This window comes from Falco biarmicus, chromosome 12 (genome assembly GCF_023638135.1).
Source record: "Falco biarmicus isolate bFalBia1 chromosome 12, bFalBia1.pri, whole genome shotgun sequence".
Lineage (NCBI taxonomy): Eukaryota > Metazoa > Chordata > Aves > Falconiformes > Falconidae > Falco > Falco biarmicus.
Genome location: NC_079299.1, coordinates 34051783 through 34068275, shown reverse-complemented (window position 1 = coordinate 34068275; position 16493 = coordinate 34051783). Strand labels below are relative to the sequence as shown.

The 16493-nt window shown below is 50.1% G+C and overlaps 1 pseudogene; it reads left to right on the top strand.

Annotated features, from left to right (window-relative positions):
* Positions 1 to 16493, top strand: part of LOC130157684 (hydrocephalus-inducing protein homolog) — a 67137-nt pseudogene that overhangs the window by 18707 nt on the left and 31937 nt on the right.

Genomic DNA, 16493 nt, shown 5'->3' with positions numbered 1-16493 from the left:
AAGGGCAATTACGGGCAAGATCTCAGCAGGTTCTGCTGGGAAGGTCTCCCTCAGATTGGTGCGGCTAGATGAGTTTATACAAGCTGGGGATTGCAAGGCACCGTTGGGAGATCTGGACCTGTGAAAGTTTAGATGTTGTACAACAAAGCAAACGTACAAATGGACGTAGTTGAAAAGCATGTCAGAAGAAGAGCTATTAATAAACCTCCAAACCTTATCTTTCCTGTTTTGTCAGGAGCAGTAGTTATTCATTACAAGGGTAGATCTAACAGGACAAGAATTACCGTAAAGAACAGCTCACAATTAATGGCTAAAAGGCCAAAGTTGAGCCTGCCAGCTTCATCTGTTGGCAGTGGTTTTCATGTGGCTATTAGTGTGTCAGGGACGTTTCCTTAGCATCTCTTATCTGTAGGCTGCAGGGAACAGCTTAGTGATGTGGACTGAAGTTCAGAGTTCAGGTGAAGCACGGACCTTACATCCCTCTGGGTCTTGGAGAAGCAGGTCTACGTGAGGGATACCAAGCTCCTGCTACATCAGGAACCAAGTTGTCCTGTGGGTACAGCGTGGGGTGGGAGGCAGGAGGTGCGGTGTCTGACTTGTGCTCTGTTTCTCCGTCCTGAGAATGAGTCCTGACCTCGGTGGGATCCTCCTCTCTGGTAATTTGAAGATGTGAAGGTATCTACTTTCTCGGGCATCCCCTGAAGTCATCCTCAGGAGTGTCATTCCCATCCCAGCTATCTGAGGGCAGGGGTATGCAGACATGGGGATGGAGTAGGAAGGGCATGGGATGGGAGGTAGTGCTGAAGTGTGGCCCTTAACCGGCAGCTTTTCTGTTCTGGCAATGTTTCTGGTAAAAACAACAAACTAAAAGAGGTGGGGGGGAATTTTTCTGTGCCTTTCCCACAGCAGGCAGTGATCCCCGCCAAGCACCAGCAGAGCCCTGCCCAGTATAACCAGGCACAACCCCCAGCGCAGGTGCAGGGCCATGTAGAGCAGCCCGGTTCTGAGGCTGGCGGCGCCTTGGCTTTCCTCCTCCCTCTCAAAAGCCTCAGGTCCAGCACGTGAACATTGCGGGCCCAATGCTTCCCCATTAGTCACTGGCGATGTTCTTGCTAGTCGTGATGGGAGCAGGTCAGGCCTCCAATTGCATCAGTGTCTCCTTAACGAGCAGGAACTCCAGCAGTTTCATCAGCTGTCACTGCTTCCATGAGCGAAGCGAAGCTTGCGCATGGCTCCATTTTTTCTCATTATTTCTGTGGGCTGCACTCCCCAATCACTGTAAAACTCTGCAGAAAATATTTTTAAGGTGACAAATTGACCACCAGCAAAGCACTAAATCCAATAACTTTTGCTTTCTAAGTGAGGCTGTACAAGAGCCGCAAAGCCCAGCTGCTGTTATGCAGAAACATGTTGCATCTGACTTTTCCCTGAGCATTAAAGGACTGAATTATGTGTCTGTCAGCTGAGAGCTGTTTACCTGGCGACAAATCATAATTGCTCGTGTTAAATCTAAAGTACACCGACACATTTTCATACTATTTCCCACACATTGCACAGAATTTCTCTAGTAGGCCAAGCAAACAGTTACCAAGCCTGGATTACAACCCAGAGCCCCAGACTGCATTGCTTGTGAATACGCAGAAAACCTCCTGTTGAAGGTGCCTTGATATGCTCCTGCTAGCGGTGCTTCATTTAGCTAGAGATTTAATTGTTCAGGCTGTAAATGGGATACTCCTTTTGTGTCTTGTTTTCTTGTTTCTGTATCACTCTAATCTGCCTTTGCACTTGTACAGATTTTTCTTTGCTTAGAACAGCTTTCATTGAAATGCTGATAAAATGTGCCCTTTCTGAGGCAAACCCAGGATGCTTTCAAGGTAAAAAAAAAAAAAAAGAAAGATAGATTAATTCTGCCATTAAAGTCTAATTATTCTCCGGTCATTCAAGAATAAACTTCTGTTCTCCCTGTCTGATTTCCAGGCTGTAATCTCACTGGGACAGGTATTGCCTTGACATTTGCATCTCTTGAGGTTTATAGGTGGCAGGAAAAGACGGATTCCTGAGGAACTCAGTGTCAAGTTGTGCATGCAAATAACTCTTGCCATCTCCGTGCCCTTCAAAAACCCTCCTCCGATCGTATCGCTAGCAGTCAGACTCTTGAGCCTTGCTGCAGAAAACTGGATGCAGGGTATGGGGGAGACGAGGTCATTTTATCGCTTAGGATCTTCTGAGGGCTGGAGCTCTTCAGGAGTTGGGTCGGTGGCTCAGTTCCTGGCCCTGTATGTTCTCTTTTTCTGCTGCTGACTGTGGTTTCTTGGCCCCTTGCTAATACAGGTGAGCTGGAGTGAGCTGGACGGCAGAAGGAACGTAGTCCCCAAAGGTCCCACAATAATCCTGATGTGCCTCTCCGTGTTGCAGCCCTTTCTCTGTTGATGCCTCTGCTGGGACTCTTGGGATTGGCGATGCCATGCAAGTAACGGTGGACTTCCACCCAGAGAAGACTGGTGATTATTCCAGGCCCCTGACAGTTCACTATGACACAGGTAAGGTCTGGGCACTGCATGGTGCCCAGTCTCTGCGTCCTTCAAAACAGAGACCTTTCAAAGCAGAAAAATGTTAAGCTTGCTTTGCAGACTACTTCTAAAACCTTTTCTTTCAAAACCTCTGTATGTTTCGGTGCTTAAGTGAGCAGGTAAGGGGCAAAGGCTGCGTGTGCCCTCGTTCTGTGTGGCTGTGTGCCGGTCTCTCCCTGGGGGATGCTGGTGTCGGCTGGGTGCTCTCCACCCAGCACCCCCCATGACTGCCATCTGCCATCATTCCCTGTTGTCCCGGTCACCTTAATTGCCTCTCCAGGTGTATCTCCCCTGTCCCGGCTTTGCCTCAAAGAAAAGTGACAAATAGTTGGTGTTTAGGGGGCTTTTAAAGTGCATCCCCTCAAGCAGGAATGAGGTTTTTTGGAATCCGGTTTTGCTGGGAGTTGCTGAGTCGGAGGCGGGAGGAACCTTGATTCTCCGTTACGGTGTGCATATGCACGTGTGAAGCTTCATTCCTTGGCGGTGCTATGTTTGAAGCGCGACGTGGGAATGCGTGCCTCTGTCAGACTCGCTCCAATGCCGCTGTCTCTTACACATCTGTCCCCTGCACTGCTTCTACGTTGTTTTGCCGCAGAGCCTTGTTCTTTCTTTTTGCCTTCTCCCACAGCTCACGACATCAGGACTAATGCAGCCAGGACTTGAGGGCTCTTGGGATTTGGCAGGAAGAGCTCGCTGCCTCCCGAGATAGGTGTAACATTTATATTAGGCTAGGAGAAGCTGAGGTCAGGCCACAGAAACACCATCAGCTTTACGCTTCACTGAAGAGTAAGCGGGGAATATCTTTAGGAAAAGGCGCCATGTTAGAATGCTTCTGTCGGCCTTGGCTCAGCAGGGGTATGTTGTGGTGCCGAACGAGGCGCTTCCTCAGTTGCGTGAAGGCACTTGGCGTGTGTTTCCTCTCGCCTGAGAGGGAGGTTTGGTTTGTCCCTGTTCCTCAGCGTTGGTCCTTGGAAGTGTGGTGTCCTAACCGAGGGGATACTGTGTGCTGCTTTAGCCCGGCAAAGAGCATTTTAGTTGTCTTGGGTTTGTGGAAGTTACAAATGCTCCTGTATCTTCCAAACACTTATGTAGCCTCACGACTTATTTCAGCTTTGTCTAATGTTTTCCAGTTATTGACATATTCACGGAGAATGGTTGATGCTCACTCAGAGGAGCTTATTGTTTTGGGTAACAGTTTCTAGGACGGGTGACTGAAATATCAGCTAGGGAAGCACAAAAACGTGCCTTATTTGTATGCCTATACAGAATCTATAGGATAAAATTCAGAGGGCTAGAATTTCTCTGGGGCAGATGAGCAGTGACAGTGGAGATTAGGGCCGTAGGGTTTATACTTTGTGACGGAACAGAGTGAGCGAATAATTAGGGCCAGGATCTTCGTGGCTCGCTTTGAAAAACCTGAGAGTCTTGTTCTTACTGAAACAGCTGGTTCCCCCATAGTCAATCTTTGCAAAAGTGATTTGTGTGGGTAGGCCACGGGGATAAACTCTCTGCTGGCTCTGAGATGGGTGTTTTCCCAGGAACACGTGCAGCTCCCTGGGAGATGAACCCAGGATTTCATTCCTGCCTGCCAGTACAATGTTGCAGTTATTTTGAAATAAACTACGAATTGCGAAGGAGAGCAAGGGGATAATGAAGGGATTATCTCTCTAGCTTTGAAGCGTACAGGTAAGTGAAAGGCTGCTGAGATGAATTGCTAAAGTGAAGCAGAAACGTGTAATCAATCAGTCTTTCGAGGTGTGGTGCAGAGTTTATTGCAGGAGTAGTGCAGAGCACCAGACAGCGTTCCCTGACCTCGCGTGGCGAGCCCTGGCTCATGTGTCCGGCACCACGGCAGGCTCCCTGTGACGCGCGTACAGAAAGCAGCCGGGTTGCTCTTTCAGAGCCACCAACAGAGTGTTTATTAAGAAACAGAAGTGCTAAGAGCAAAACAGCAGTTTAAGGTGTTGGGAGGCGTTTCCCTCGCTTGGCTGTGTATCAGTACTGACTTGCTCGCAGGCAGCAGTCATTCTCAATGGATCACACCCTTCTTAGGGTGACTTACGCAGGATCGGGTGAACATTGCTTAAATTTCTGCTGAAGCTGGGTCAGATCTGTCCCTAGCATTGCTTAAGCAAGCATGGAGCTCTTCCATGTGAACAAGTCACAATTTTTCCCTTAGCGTATGATTTGGTTGATTTAAATTGTGTGTCTTTTGGGCTGGTTAGGAGCACAGGTACTGTCCCCTGGATAGACTGTGTGTGTGGTGGCGGTTCTGTTGCTACAAATTTATGGATGAGTGTGGAGAAAATGTTTGCTGCTATGAGCGTAATGATTTACAATGAAAACTTGTCCTTCAGTGCTTTACATGCCTAAACTCCTCCTTTTCGCCTGTGTACATGTGTCTGGGTGTGAAAAATCCCAGCTCGTACTGAAATGAGGGTGACTTGGGATGTTCTGGGCTCCAGCATATCCCTGTCCAGCACCTTAACATCAGATTATGGTACTTGAAAGGGTTTCTGAAACCTGCGTGCGAAGCACTCGTACAGCTTTGGAAAAGGTTTCAATACCACTGAAAGTCCTGTCGGTCACTTGGCCTTTCCCAGATGACGTTCAGCCCACCCTGTGTGGACCGTGTGGATGTGGGAAAATAAGTTTATGGAGGTAAGTCCTAGTCTCAACCAATCCAGTATTCATAAAGTTTCAATATTCTTTCAGCTGTCAAGTCCTGCTCAAGTGAGATGATGCCCAAGCTGCTTGCCCTGAGTGCTGCTGATTGTACACCAAACCCAGTTTGCTGCAGTAACAACATTTATTGCAGCCTGGCAGCGTAGCACCAGCTTGGTGTGGGAAGGTGAGCTTTGCTCAGGGACACGTGGCTGAGGAGATGCATGACGGGTTCCCAGAGGTGTGCCAGAGGTGCAAAGCAAATCCACCAGTCCAATGCCATCCAAAACAATAACGTCTACGGCAGGTGCTCCATGCAGGTGAAGAAGGCTGCCAGAGACAGGAGGTGCCGGCGAGATGCTTGGAGTTGTGGAAGGAGAATTGCTTCTCTACTCAGAGCTCCCTAAATGCTGACTCACATTAGGCTCCTGTCTCCAACGAGTACTAGTATAGTATGATGGGTGGTCTTCAAGGTGTAGGACCAGATCCTGTGCCTGTATGTGGGTGCCTCCAGTGCCCACTGGCCCTTGTGGCAAGGCGCTACAACACGCTTCTAGCCCAGGGGATCTGTGGTGCGGTATTGAAATTCCTCTGTGCAGTTTTTCCCCATCGGTTGCTGCATCCCTTGGCATCTCTTTGTCAGCACAGAAAACTTCAGTAATTAGCAAAGCACCACTGAGCTTGTGCGTGGCCGACGGACGCTATGTATTGAGATGCTTTTATTGCTGTCAGTAATAAAAGTAGTGATGCGGATGGCTCTCTTTCAGTAGCTCTGTGAGTCTAATGCAGAAGCAAAAGCCTGGGGCAGGATCTCACCCTCTTTGAGGGGGGAGATCAGAACCCATACCCATAGGAGTATTTTAGGAGACAGCACACCCAAGAGGAGGCAGCCCTCAAGCAGAACTGCCTATTCCATTACTCTTCTGTCTCCCCTTGGTTCAGAGCCCCAAAAAGCGGTTTCCCCAGAAGAGAGGTAACGTGTGTGGCTCAGGAGTAGTTCTCGGTGGTTTTAGTCCTGCTGGAAGCCTCCAGCCTTGTGCTAAAAGCCTGCTGAGGAACCGTCTAGGTGTTTGGCAGATGAATACCCTGTTTTCCCTCAACTTCCCACACAGCTTGCAGGAGGGCTGACAGCTGCTGAGCAGGAGCTGTGCTAAAGCAAATCTTGGCTTGTTTGCTGTGGATGGCAGACCCAGGCTCAGAGCATCCTTTGTGGTTCTGCACGCCCAGGGCACAGATGGGGGAGTTCAGCCTCGGCTCCTCAATTGCTTACTTCAAGGGCAGGTAGAAAGTGCGAGCAGGGTCTGATTCTGGCTCCGTGGTTGTTAATCAGAGTGAGTTTTCCTGCGCTGGCTCAGTTCCTGTCCCCGTAGGAAGTGGGTGAAGTCATGTCTCCCCTCCTGAGCCCTGGGCAGCAAAACTTGCTCTGTGCCAGATTCAGGTTATTCCTATATGGCAGGAGGGAGCAGCTAAATAGGCTTCTTCAGTGCAGCACGCTGGGAGCTGGAGACAATGTGGAGCAGAGCTTGCCTTGCCCTGGGTCAGGGAGGGGTCTGGCTGCCTTGTTCCCCCGCCGCTGAGCTTTGCTGCCTGGCCCTGGAAGCAGGGGGTCCCCAGCACCGTTTCCTCCCCATTGCTGCTTGCTAGGCGTGGGGCAAATGCCAGCAGCCTCGTAGAATCATAGAATGATGGAGGTTGGAAAAGACCTTGAAGATGACCAAGTCCAACTTAACCCCGGATTGCCAAGCCCACCACTAAACTGTGTCCCGAAGCACCACATCTGTGTGTTTGTCAAACGCGTCAGGGGTGGTGATTCCAGCCTGCAGCGTGGAGAAGCAAGCCCTGCCGGAGCCGTCTCCTCCCTGGCAGGCTCCCGCCAGCCCCCCAGTCCCGAAGGCTGGCCAGCAGCTGCTGCTTAGGCTGCCCGCACGCGGGGGGCTGCTGCAGGGGGGTTTGGTACTGAGCACTGGAGAGCTACTGGGATGTGTGGTTTGGGTTGGTCAGTAAGCGTGATGAGCTGGCCTCAGATCTTCCCCTTCCTCTAAGCCAGCACCAACACTTGCACGATAGACAAGATCTCCTTAGGGCAACGTAAGCATAAAAAATAATAACAAAAGAATTTCTTGGGTAGATCTGGAAGAACTGGCTGGGGATCACTGTATTTAGTGCGGCAGCAATGCTCAGGGTGGCAGGGGATGTCAGAAGAGGATCTGGGTCTTCTGCCCTACGCAGGATGGCCCGAGCCACTGCCCTGAGGTGCCTCTGCCCTTCTCGGTCTAACCACAGGCAGCTTCTCTGTGCTGCAGCAGCCTCTGGAGCTGTGAGTGATAACCGCCAGCTTGAGAAAGCACCGAGGTTTCATCACAAATGGGGGAAAATGAGGCATGAGATCACAGGAAAAACCAAGGCATATGAAACACGATTAATTAGGGAGCTGATGTGGAGCTCTTCAGTCACCTGTGGCACGACAGAGAGTTTGGTGTGGTGTGTTAGAGCCATTTGGGTTTGGTGAAGATGACGGTAACTACAGAACCGGGTGTGCTCGGCTGGCAGCAGGGCAAGCACAGCCTGTGCATCTCGGCCGCGGTGGGAAACTGTGGTAGGGGCTGCATCGCGTTGCAAATGGGCCGAGGGGAATTGTCAGGGGCGTTGCTGACTGCTCAGCTCCTGCACAGATCAGCATGGGGTTCCCAGCCGGGAATGTCGGTGTGTTGGGGTGCTGAATCCCTTTCTTCAGCTGAAATTGATGCTGGGCTTAGCTGGATCAGCTTACGTTGGTAAATGAGGCCACCTCTGCAAGGGCTTGGCGGTGTGTTAGTGGCCACTGTACACACGCAGGAAGCTCATTAAATCCCAGCCCTACGTGTTTATTGATGTTTGAGGCTGAACGAGTAACGGCAGCACGGATGTGCCATCACCTCTGGGCATCTCAGCTACTCGCAAGAGTAAAACATTACCTTGCTGTGATATTAGTCTGTGGTTTTGTGCAGACTTTGGAGAAGACAACCACCTCTGCATGCCTCTCTTCTCTTTCCTTTAAGAACCCCCTTTCTACCGAAGGTCCTGTCATCTTGCCAGGCTGGCACTGCCATCAGTAGCTTCCAGGAACTTGTTTGAAAACAAAATGAAAATCCTATTGGCTTAGCCTCTAGATCAAGCCTTTTTCTTTGTCTTTTCTCTCTGCAAACCCACGGATGGATGTGGATAGGCAGCAGGGTTTAGCTGAGGTTCAGCCCTTGCTGTGTTGCGTTTCACGTTCCTGAGATCACTCAGGTTGCTGAGCCCTCGCGGTTTGTGCTGACTCCAGCCGGAGCGGAGGAGGCTCAGGACTTGCCTGAGCAAACCCTCTGCCTCGCTGCATCTTGACCGGAGCTGTGCCTGTGTCGTGCAGGGTACCAGGGTGGGAATGCCAAAACCATTTCTGGTTTTAACCTTGGTCTGGTGTGAGCGTTCACAGCGGCTCTGATGTCGCAGTGTGTTCGGTTCCTATCGAGCTAAATTCACGGCAACAGCCCCATAGCTTCTGGTGGCCACCGCTGTGTGCCACTGCTGGTCAGGTCTGTAGCTCTTCATCGCCGCGCAATTCTCCGATCCTTCAACACCAGGCAGGCTGGTAGTGGCTTCTTACCAGTGCTGGGAGGTGGGGAAACCTTCTGCTTCCCTAAGCAGCAGCCTCTCTTGGCTCCAAAGCTTTACTGTAGTGCGTGAACTGATGTAATTATTTCCGTTTGTGTTTAGTGCTAGCAGATGCAGACAAACTTGTTTTGTTTGGTGAGTTTTTAAAGATCTTGTTTCCTGTGTTATCCTAAGGTGTAAGCCAGGCTCTGACGCCGTGGTTATTACAAGAGGCTGCTCCAGCTTTTCCTTGGACTGCCAGGCATTTAAGAACTTTGCAAAGGGATTTTCCTTTCTGCTTGCCTCAGGTCGTGGGTGCATGTTGTGCTTTTCTTCCTTCACTTGTGAGAATTCCCAGCAGGATTGGCTAGTTTCTGTTGGACTTTTATGTTCTTGTACGTCTGCTTCAAAGCGAGTGCAGGGTGGCATATACTGTAGGCAAAAAAAGGTGTAAATAGGAGTTTGTGCAATTATATGTTGACTTTGCATCTTAATCGTAGCAGTGCTGCAGCGGACTGAGGATTGGTAACTAATACGTTATACAAATAATTGGTTATATAGGCTTTTATGGTTCAAATCAATTAGATTGATGGGTGAGTATAATTGCTCTCCAAAGTGTTCCTTTATGTCAGATCAGCTAACAGTTAACAACTGTTTCCTGTCTTTGTTCCCCTTTTCCACAACTGCCTGTAACAATGATTTTTCTTTATATATACTGTTTTAGATAAGGTTGTTAAATTTCTTGCAAACAGAGTATGGCCTTCTCCCCTCTCTAGGGCCTTCTGTTTCAAAGCCGATGGTCTGTCGCTTTGAGGGTAGAAGAAGAGGAATTAAGTTTGTGCTTCATTTGCTTGATCGTTTTTTTTTTTGTTAGTCATGGCTTTATATCTCCCAAACTATGTAACACCCCTTCTGACAAAAAAGCTGCTAAAGCAACCCGTGGCGTTGACTGCATGAGCACGGCTTGGGGGTGGGTGCTCGGAGGGTTATTTGGAGTTAAAAGTCTCCTTTTGGCTGTTTTGTTCATCCCCAGAAGCAGACTTCCATGTGACGCCGCCTATCCCGTTCTTAGCCTGTGAAGGATTTCTGGGAGAATGTAGTTTTCATCTCTTTGCAGGGCATCCTGGACTGCAGCTTGTCTCTTCTATCATCAGTGGAAATCACTAGTATGTTCTTAGGTGCCATGAACCCTGGATGCGTTTCGGGGCAGAACTGAGCATTCATTAGTCTCCTTTCCTGGTGGATCAATCAGCGTTCGCTGAGAAGCAGAAGAGTAGCTTGAAGGGTGATTGATTTATGAAGTGGCGTATTAAGCATGTCTTTGCCAGGCAATCAGAAGGAAGGTTCCTGCCCTGTCTTTCCCCGTGGGCCAAAAGCAATGTTTCAGTGATCAGCAACCCCAGCGTATCATGGCTGTAGTACCAATAATGATTATATATAGCCCACGGCATCCTGGATATGCGGCAGCGCTGTCTTGTGTTATCCAACAGTTTCGTTGTCCTTTCAGTCCATTCTGCGAGGCTCCTTCACACTGGGCAGCACAAAGGCTCTGTGCTGGCTCCCAGATATTCCTGCGCTGGAGTATTTCATCCCGTAAGAAAGCCAACAGCCCTTCCTAAGCACAGTGCGGAGGAGGTAATGGGGAATCCTTTGGGTGCTCCATTACAGGAGGATGCACAACAAGGAGCCTGGTGGAAAGCAAGGTGACTCCTAAGTGCAGGAGAGCCGTCTGAAGAGCCTGCGACCTGTCCCGTAGACGCTGTGGCTGGTCATTGCTCTCCATCTCCCTTTTCCTGCCCATCTGTTGTCTCACGGTGGCTTGCAGTGCTCTGGGGTAGCAGATCCTTTCCTTGCGATGGGCTGCATGGGCTCAGAGGGGGCTTTGCTGGGGGCTTTAGCTGTTGACAGCATCAGCTGTGGCAGCAGTGATGATTAGGGTGCCCTGAGCTTTGTTGTAGCCTGGGCAATGGTCCTGTAGAAACCCCTGTGCTGGCAGCAGTTATTTAATGGTGAGGTTTATAAACAAGCTGCTCCTAGGGCTGGAGTAACTAGCACGATGGTTTTAATGATGTCTGAAGGTAGCTCATGAGCACTGCCTCCGAGAAGCACTTAAAAATGACTGTCGCTGCCCTGTGTTTTGCTCTAGTGCTGGAAATACGAGCGTGGGGACTGACAGGTGGCCTTTGTCAGAGACCCAGCACACTTTGTAGGTGATGCCATTAGCTTCCTGACAGCAAAACAGCTCAGAGCAGCGCTCCTGACTCTGACCGAGGTAGCTCTGTGGGAGGTGCAGCCAAAAGCGTATGGTGGGGAGGGCTGGATCCAGCCGCAGGGGACTCCTCTCGCTTTCCAGAGATCGTTAGCCTGGTGAAGTGACTCCCTTCTCCGGTGATGAAGTGGTACCAGCAGACCTTTGCATGCTGTTTGAAAAACCAGAATATGCTGGTGATGGTGAGGCAGTTGGGTATCGTGATAGTAGCAGGAGCAAAAGAACTGCTCAAAGGGTCGATGTGGAGGTACAATGACACTTCTGAGTGAAGAGCTCGGCTTTCGTTGCTTGCTTGTATTTTCAGTGAAAAAGCAGCAGGACCTGTCTCTTTTAGAAGAGGTGAGAGCCAGGCATAGTTTTCTGACAAACTGGGCAAATTAACTTAAACTTGCTTTCCCTGTTACCCAAATATTCTGAACCTGACTGTCATGCACTCCTAAAAAGGTTTAAAATCCAAATTCAGCGAGGAGGGAGTTACAGGGATAGAGGGAGAATATTACGGTGAGGACGAAAGGCAGCAGAGTGCTGTTTTGTTTCTCTTCAGTCTAATCCATCTGGCTACCAGCTTCCTAATATTTAGAGCAGTAATCGATGGAGGAAGGTACTGGCTGTTGAATGCTGGGAACGCATTCTTCATAAAACCTGAAATTTGTTTTGAAATCTTGTTCAAGGGTTTGCTTAATATTCGGAAAGATATTTTAGCTCTTCTGTAAATTCCCTCTCCTCCTGCACAACAGGCCCCCCAGAGGACGACCCAGTGCTGGGTTTCTTACTTTCAGATAGTTAAAAGTTACCATGATGTGCTGAGATACCGGTGGCCATAGCCATGCAGATGGATGCTGGAATAAAACACGGTGGTGTTCCCGCTGTCTCAGAGAGCATCGCTCAGGAGTGCACAGCCCAAAGCACCTGCTCTACTGCTGTGTAAGAAGCCTCTCTTTTAATTTCAAGTTCAGGTGTTGCTTTGTTCAGGTTGCAGAGTGAGCTGTGTCCTGCTGTCTCTGGGAAATACGTCAAAAGCATGTAAGAATGAGAGAGCTGACAGCCTGTAATAAGATCATCGTGTTGTGTAAGTAACGATAGGGCAGGTACGTCTGGATTCAGTAAATGTGCTTTCATGGCAGCAAAGCGTCCCAAAGCACAGACCCATGGACATTACCCCATCAGGTGAAATACCTAGGGCTACATTGCTGGTACAGTACAGAGATTGTTTTGTTGTTGTTTTTTTCTTTTCCTCCAGACTTATATAGTAAACCATCAAGAGTCTTAAATAAATGTCACATCTGATTTGGCACCCAGGCCGTGAAGCCTGCAGCTGCCCTGGGCCAACCCTGACAGCTCTGCTGTGTCGGTTTATCTGCCTGGCAGAAAGACCTGCTGCTCCCTCCTGACTCGCTGGCGTCTGCACGCTCTCGTCTGTACCGGGAGGTTTGTGGGTTTACACAGTCAGCACGATGCCAGATCCTTCTCTCTGTGGTAGAAGGTGCTCCGGCAAAGCCCTCCAGCCTTCAGAAGCGTCCTCGGTGCCTGCAGCCGGGAGTGTAAGTGCTCTCCAGGAGAGCAGCAGTAGGGGATGCTTAGCAAAGCGTGTAGAAGCAGGCAGTGCATATGCTTTCTCCCTCGTGGGCCTTGGAGGCAGCATTTTTCTGTGCTGGAGGCTTTATTCACGTCTTTGTTTAATCGCTTCTGATGGTTTTACCTTCCAAGCCTTTGTCCAGTTGCTTTGTGGATTTATAGCGATGAGCGTCTGTAGGCACCTATGGCAGTACGTTCCAAAGGAAGGAATATTCCTAGGAAAAGTACTAGAACTACTTTTCTCTCATTTTAACTAATACCATTTCAGGCCCTCAGGTTCCTGTTTTACAACAAATTGTGACAACTTTTTCCTCGTTCACTTTTTCCCAGGCCATTCATACTTCTACAAACCTACCTATCTCCTGTGTGGTTTCTAGGTTGAGGAATCCTGTTCAGTCTTCGTATAGAAGCTGCTCTGTACTTCGGAGAAGGGCAGAAATTTCAAAGGCTTCAGCCTGGTTTTTAAGATCAGAACTATACCCATTATTTCAAGACCCACCTGGCCATGGGTTTAGACAGCGAGATCATGATAGTTTTCGTGGAGTTCATTTTGCAGTAGTTGAAGATGTCAACATCAGGCTAGACAGGAACTCCTTGACAGCTGGGAAGACCTACATCACGCTGTCAAACCACAGATCCGTGGTCATCCACAATCGGAGTAAAGTCATAGCCCACTCCAGTGGAAGGCTTTTGTTAGTCAAGAAGAGGAGGTTCAGGAGAAGCTGAGGTTCATTGGGAAGATTCATTTCAGTAAGACACGCTGCCCAAGGGTAAAACTAACGTACGGCCTCAGAGGGATGTTGGTGCTTTTTTGAATGGCGTAGGACAAGTAAACCATCCACGACACCAGGGTGTCCCCCCCTGGGCTTCAGGGTAATGGAGCTCAGTGCTTCCCATTCCGGTTCCATCCATGTTCCAGCTCATGTTTTGGGGAGGAAAGGCTGCATTTCCTCGGAGAGCAAATTGCCATCTGTGGGAGCCCTAAGTCAGTGAGGCCAGGTCCCTGGGCTCGCAGAGGGTCTGTGAGGCTGAGGAAGGTGTCGGCACTCCTTACCTGGGACTGCGTTGAGCGGTAGCACCTAACAGCTGCAGGCAGCGTACCTGCTGTGATATTCACTGCAGTTTCTTCCCCTCCAGCTTTGATAAGATGGCAACCTTCTTCAGCCTTCTTGTCCAGTAGTGCGCAGGGCAGGGTGCTTTGCTGGCCCCGAACGTTGAGGCCATCCGGCTGTAGGATGCTGAATTGCCTTGCGCTGTCCCGGCTTCCAGCACAGCGAGGTATCCCTGCCCCTTCTCCGGGGCTCGGAGAGTTCGGAGGTGGAGGGTTCTGCGGGGAAGGCAGGGCAGCACAGGACTTGGAAGTGCCTTTGGGCGTCAGCACCTGTGTCTTCGTGGTGCTGAGAGGTGGGGCAGGCTCTCCACAGGGTGTCTCTGAAGCTTTGAAATTCCATTTGGGGCAGCAGGGAAACACTTCTAGCCCAAGGGGATGCACTGGAAAAGACACTTAGAAGCTGGGGTGATTTAGGGAGTCCTTGTGTGCCTTCTCAGAGTTGAATGGCTGTAGGTGTATAGGAGTTAGTCTGAACCCAGAGCTGGTCAGGAAACTGCCTTCAGCTGGAGAACTTTTTGAGGGCTTCTGAGCAAATAAAGTTCAGTGTAATTAGGTCAGAAATGCCTTGAAGGCCAAAACTAGTTTTCCACTGTTCTCTGTTTTTAATTGCGCAGTGTGTGACTTCTGTGCAAGATCAGTGTGTTAACAGAAAAAGTCTCATGACCTTCTCTTAGTACGTCCCTGCGCCATTCTTTTAGCATCTCTTCCCACCTGCCTATCTCAGATGGGACCCTGAGTGATCCTCTCTCCCCTCAGAAGCAACCAGGTTTCCCCACAGTTAACTTCAACCCATTTTTTTCCAATGGCACTTGATCTTATGCCAGCTCGTGTTCTGTACTCTGAGCAGAGTGCTTTGTTCTTCCTTACTTGCAGTCTTAGGGGTGGTCATAGCTCCGAGGCCTCTGTGCTGCTGTAGCAGAAGCTTTTGAGATGTCAGAGCAGAGAGGACCTTTCCAATGGGAGGAGGCAGTTCAGCACCCTGCGCTTGGCTGTCACCCCAAAAGACCTGGATCATCACAAGGTCTACCCAGGGGTTTGCTCTGTCTCCCTCCTGCAGGACTTTCTGGGATTCAACAATGGAATTATTGTCTGTTGATGAAGGCTTAGTTGAGGGTTGCTCATCTCGGTGCCTGGAAGCCCCCCTCATGCACAGCGCTGTAGGTCAGCCGTGGAAAAACATTTCTCATGACACTCCACAGGGAGCAAGCCAAAGAAAGTATTTTTGGCACTGGTGACAGCATTTGCCCGAGGCTCTGTCTGCGTGCTGCTAGTAATGTCCATGGCTGTGTTTCCTTTCTAAATGTATTGGAATTCAGCTGGGTGGTGATTGCGGTCCTGTTTATACCACGTTGCCCTGATGTGCTGTGTATGGAGCCTTCCCCTCATCCCCCTCGAGTAGTCACCTGCTGGTCCTTGGTGGCCAGGGGACTGGAGCGTGAAGGGGGCACATCCACGTGCCAGCTGGGAAGCAAGTGCTCTGCAGCAGTGCTCCCTTCTCACCTCTCGGTTGCGAGCTTTAAACACTAGAATGATTGCTGCTACAACTACCGAGTGAGGGAGAGGTGACCTGTGTCAAAGCTCTGTGGAGAAGGCCAAAAAGAGAAAAATGTTGCAGTGGTTCAAGGCTGGATGTAAGGGTTTGCATTCAGAGATGCTGGTCCTGCCTTCGTTATTGGGTGATGCTAGGCAAAGTCCCTTCACCTCTCGGGGCCTCTGTCTTCATGCATATAAACCCATTAATTTCACTGAAGTGATGCAATGCCTGAAAGTCCGTGAGTTGGCTTTTCAAATGCTCTGGGATCCTCTGCTGGATGGCAGTGTAGGCAGTGGAGCAGATCTAGTTTGCTTATCCCTGCCAGTCCAAAAGGGAAGGTAAAAAAGAGTGATGCTGGTAACCTGCAGCTGAATCCCAGCTGCTCTCCCCTTGCCAGCGAAGCACTGCAGTGTGTGCTCCTTCATCTTCATCCATCTCCCCAGAGCACCTCTACGGGAGGAAAAGCCATCTGAGGGTGTTGGTGGGTTGTCCATTAGTCGTGGCAGTAGCTTTGAGCCAGGAGGCTCTCCTGAGGGCTGCTAGCTTTCAAAAACCTCCTCTTAGCTCGTGAGTGTGGCGTAAAACTACCTGCCGTGCCAGCGAACAAGTGATAACCTGATCTGCTTGGGACCCCGTGGCTTGGGGTCAGCCCCTTGCTGAGCTGCTCCTGCTGTTCCTCCCCCAGTGCGTGGCTGCTCCTGCGCTTACGCGACAGTCTCTGCAAATATGTTGTTTATTAAATGATCTGCTTGGTTTGTGTCTCCCCATGGCTGCAGGGGCTGTCTCAGGCTGCAGAAGCAGGAGGAGAATGAGAGGGATTCTTTTCTCAAGCAGCGTGCAATGGACCCCACGCTCCAAGAACGCCTTTCCCTTCTCTCCCGTGCCTTCCAGAACCAGAGGGCAAAGGTGCGAGAAGACTCTATGCTTTTCTCCAGTGATATTTTTGCCATTGAGCCGGTGGTAAGCAATAGCTGAGAACCTCTCTTCCTCCTCCTCCTCCTCCCTGAATGAGGTCACTTGGCAGATACCCGCGTCAGCGTCTTGATGTGCCGAGAGGGAAGACATGAGGTTTCTAGTGAGGCTGGGAGAGGTTGTTGCAAAAAGCGTTTCTAAACAGTGAGCTCCTGGCAGGCGGCGAGAGCCTGCCTAAAGCTGAGC